This window comes from Molothrus ater, chromosome 2 (assembly GCF_012460135.2).
Source record: "Molothrus ater isolate BHLD 08-10-18 breed brown headed cowbird chromosome 2, BPBGC_Mater_1.1, whole genome shotgun sequence".
NCBI classification, from domain to species: domain Eukaryota; kingdom Metazoa; phylum Chordata; class Aves; order Passeriformes; family Icteridae; genus Molothrus; species Molothrus ater.
Window position 1 is genome coordinate 39,674,447 of NC_050479.2, and position 4,946 is coordinate 39,679,392.

Sequence of the window (4,946 nt, forward strand, 5' to 3'; positions counted from 1 at the left end):
GAGCGAGGGAGGAAGGGAAGAAGGGAGGGGGGCAGAGGCACCGGCGGCCAGCCCCGCACTCCCTTGTCGGGCCACCGCCACGAACACAGCCTGCGGCTCATGGCAGCTTTCGGGGAGGAAAGCAAGCAGTCACCTCAAGTCGGTGGTAAACTGTTTTATTGAAAGAAGTTTTTCAACAGGTTTCTGGAGGTGCCAGACCTACAGAGCAAACGTCAGCTTCCCCGGGAAAGCTTTCCAGTCTCTGTAAGTTTTCCGAAATTCTCTTTAAAACTGCTCTTGTCTTGTTCTTACGGGCTGGTGATGCGAAGGGAGCTGGAGAGGGGTGTGGAGGGGGGGGAGGCGGGACGAGGGGAGAGCAATTTCTTGTTTCCCCTGAACTGTATACATCGCCTTCTCCTTCTGACCCTTTTCCCGAGAGGTGTCACCGCTCTCTGGGGAGGCTCCGCGCCCCCTTTCTCCATCCCCCGCTCCCTGGCAGCCGTGGGTGCCGCAGTGGGGGCGCAGGCTGCGGTGGGGCCGGGGGCTCTGCCCACGGGAGGATGCGGCTGGCGACGGCCTCGTCGTGAAAAAGAGGCGGAAGGACTCACCGGAGACGGGTGTGTGTGCATGTGAGAGAGAGAGGGAAAGGGGGAAGAGGGTGTTCTTCCCCCAAAATTCAGCCTTCCAACGCAGTAAGGGGACGAGGCGCGGGGCGAGGAGGGGAGTGTGGCCGGCCCGTAGCCTGGTGAGAAGAGGCCAGTTGAGCAGCATCACTTGCACCGTTGTCTGTATCACAGACACTCATAAATTCAACAAGCTCATCAACAGGATATTAAGTTGCAGGTTACCTTTGATGGTGCCGATCCGAGCCACTTCTAGGCCGTTCGACCTATGACCCGTGAAGACCACATGTGTTGTCCTCTAGCCTCCCTCTGTAAAACACACACTTCGAGACAAAAGTTCTTTGTCAGGCTCTACCGACAGAGTAATGTAAAAGAAGTAGGGGAAATAATGAAAATCTCAGCCAAAGCTGTAACTTTTAAACGCAGAAAGAAAGAAAGAAAGAAAGAAAGAAAGAAAGAAAGAAAGAAAGAAAGAAAGAAAGAAAGAAAGAAAGAAAGAAAGAAAAGGGAAAAATACACTAGGCAGGGACAGAAGGAAGAAGCACCCCGCTTTCGTGCCATTAATATTTATTGTTCCTTCAGTTGCACTTATATATATATATGTATGTATAAAACCCCGCTCTCGGCGGCAATGCCGTGAGACGGCGGGGGCCAGGAGCAGTGTAGCACTTTTTTCCAGGACGGGAACCTCGGCCGAGCGGCAGCCGGTGCCTCTGCCCTGCCCAGCTGCGGCTGAGGGACGCGCAGCGCTGCGTATTTTGCACGCCCTGCCCCACTGCGCCGCTCATCCTGCGGGCAGCACAGACCCGGCACAACGCCCCCCGAAATGGGTCTGCCGCAGCACTGCCCGCCTTTATTAGATGCACCTTTTTCCATCTGGAGATGCCCATATAAACGTTAGAGGCAGGGGAGAAGCGTCCCAATAAAGCGCGATGGACTTTGTAATACAATTTATGCTGTCATTCATAAATAACAATGCCATATGGTAACCATATTGCTTATACAAGTAAAGCCGTCAAAGTGTCACTATTTGATTTATCTCAACAGCTTCTTCCAACGGTGACGTTCAGAGAGAGGGGAAGTGGGAAAGAGAGAGAGAGAGAGCAGAGCAAAATTTGGCCTGGGTTTCCTGAGACCGCCTCTCTCTTTATCTCTTTCTTTCTTTCTATATATGGGTAGGTAGGTAGGTAGGTAGGTAGGTAGGTAGGTAGATAGATAGATAGATAGATAGATAGATAGATAGATAGATAGATAGATATAGAAGGATTTTTTTTCCTTATTTTATCCCTAACTAAGCAAACCCCAAAGGGGATGGCCCCTCTTTCCCTGGCGATGTGCGCTCTGAACACGACAGCTCCGAAACTTATGCTCCTAAATCCCTGTCCCAGAGGTGCGGCGGGTCTCGGCCCCGACCGCCACTAGCCCCGGATCCTCGTGTCAACCTCAGGTTCCCGCCTGGACGCACGAAGCGACGATATTTGGCACAGGAGAAGTTTAATTTTCAAGAGTGTACGTTATCCATCCGCTGAGCCCCTCCACAGGGAAGGGGTGGGGAGTCTCACTGCCATATCGACACTCTTTCGTGCCTCTGGGCAGCCTCCCGCTCTCGGCCGAGGTCCCGGCGCCTCCGTGCAATCCCCCTGACGGGACGGTGGGCAGGGTGCCGTGGGTCCGTCCTGCCCGTGCGGGTCCCCACGGGGCTGTGGCTCGGGGCGCTCCCTCCCGCTGCGGGCGGACTCCACCTCCGACGGCGCACGTTCGGGCAGGGCACGGCGCCACAGGCTCCCCCCGCCGCAGAGCAGCCCCACGGGCGTGGAAAGCCACCCGCGACGGCCCGGGAGGAGGGTAGGCTTTCCTAGCGTATTTGGGGAGTCTTGCAGCTCTTCCCGGGGAAAGCGCCAATCGCGCTCCCTTTCTAATGGTTCCCCGGAAGAATGTTTTACACCTTATAAAATATTGCTCCCCGCTCCCTAACTATCAATAAGACGTGCATTAAAGACGATTGTTTGTAAATGGTGTTCATGATCATTAGCATACATTTACATAATGCAGCTCACAGCACAGCGTTTTACGGTTAAACACCTCCTAAAGCCGATAGCCCGAGCTCAGTTTATAGAGGAAGCTTTGCGAAATAAATGTGAAGGCTTCCAGGCTTTCACCCCGCCTCTGCAGCCTCCCCCGATGTCCCTTGGCAGGTTTGCCGGCGAGCGGAGCCCTGCGGGAGGGCTCTGCAGCCGGCTCCGCCGCGGGAGCGGGGCGCGTTCCGACCCCCGACGGGCGCTGTCGGGTTGTGGGGGGCTGTGGGGCAGCACAGCACGCCTCCCCTCTGCTGCAGCCCGGGGGCAGCGGCAGCCTGGGCCTGAGCTGGTGTCGGTGAGTTAATGGGCTTTAAATTCTTCATGGCTCTTTTGGAGATGGCAGCGTCCAAAATTGTCCCTGCGCGGGCAGCCACCTTCTCTGCCCGGCGTTTGCAGCCAGTCCTAAAAATGAGCGAATTTCCACGTGAGTCTCCATCAACCCCTCCCTTCCCTCAGTCACAGGTCAGCTGCCTATTAGCCAGCTATAAAATAATTCCATTTTTTTATGGCCTCTCATAAAAAGAAATTGATCGGGGTTTATATTTGAATTAAGACATATTAAATCGATGACAGATACACATCACCTGCGCTTAACAGCAGAGGGACAAGGAGGCGTGCAGAAGGTTCCACGGAGCTGTAATACTTGTTCATCTCCACAGCATCTCCCACCAAACCATTCCATCTCTGGACCTTGCTCCAGCAAGGCACCCAGAATTTGGGGAGGAAGGAGGGCACTATATGGATGGACGTGTGAAAAATACATGTATATAAATACCCGTACAGACGTATGGCTACTTTGCGTGAAGTTTTTACTGTGCAATAAAACCATCGAGCAGCCGCTTTTAAAACCCGGGGATCATTTATTTCCATTCCTTGCCTTGCAGCATCACTGAAACCCCCACGGCGGCCACACGAGCCGGGAGCATTGGCTCGTCTCCGGTGGGGGGGAGAGGGGAAGGAACCGGCGGGTCTCTCTCCCCCTTGAGCTCCCCCTAGAGCCTCTCGCCCCCCTTTTGGCAGCCGTGGGCCAAATCCTGCGAGTTTTACCCCCGCGAGAGGCAGAGGAGGGGGAGCCTGGAGCCTGGCCCAGGAAATGCCGGACCAGCAGCACGGGGCTTCCTTTGAACGTGGCTTGGCACAGGGAAGCGGCCAAGACGCACAGATGTAGTTTCGTCAAGGGGATTCGGTGGCCGGGGAGAGCCGGAGGTGCGTGTGGGTCCGCTGGCGTCCCCTGCCCCGTTTCCTCTCCTGGAGAGGCGGAGGAGAGTCCCTGGCTGCCTCGCAGGCAGGGAAGGGCAGGCAGCTTGCCTGCACTTTCCAGGAGCCCGGGAGCTCAAGGCATTCCTAGGGGCACCAACTGCCTAAAGAAAGCAGATGACATATCAGTAAAAGCTACTTCTCCTCCCACAGAAAAGTCACGACAATGCTCCTTTCCCCTTTTGGCTCGCAGGGAAATCCCGGCCTTGCCTAGTCAACCCCCTCAAAGGGCAGCATCCTTTGTACCGAAGGGCCAGTTTCGGCGCTCCACAAAGAGCTTCGCTTTCGAGGACCAGTACACCCCGCACCCCAGGGGCGGTCCCATCGCTGTCCCCGCCCGGTCTCTACCTCTGCCCCCTTTCAGGAGAGCTCCCTCTTTTCCTGCCTTTTCGTCTGGGGCAGCAGCTCAGGGCCGACACACGCCAGCCGGAGACTCCCCCGTTTCCCACCCTACCGTTCCGACATCCGAAAGAGTCGAGGAGCATTTATGCTCGGGGCCAGTAACGCTGCGGGGGTTTCATCTCTATTTCGCCGCTGCTGAATGAGGGCTGGAGGGGATGCAGCTGCCTGGGCTACGGCTGTGGGACCGCCGAGGGGCGTGGGGTGGTTCTCCCCACGGGATGCCCCGGGAAGCCGCTGCGGGAGGAGGGAGCCCCAAAGCGGCAGCGAGAGCCAAAACTTGGCTCTAACATGTGCCACTTGCCCCCCTCCTCCTCCCCTCCCCGTTCACTCGTTTATTTTCTAAAGGAAAGGAATCCCAACCCCCGCCGTCTTCTTTTCAGGGAAACTTTGGCCGCCTTCTCCTAGCGGTGCCTTGGGCATGAGTACACACAGGCTCGGCCTCGCGTGGGCGTGGGGTTGCGCACATTGTTGCAGGAGGGAGCGCTTTCCCGCCTCATCCATGAATGAACGTGGCCCTCCAAAAAAATTTAAAAAGACAAGGAAGCTGAGCACAGAGCCGGGCAGCAGCCGCACCGCCAGGCGAGGAGAGAAACCCCACGGCCCCGCG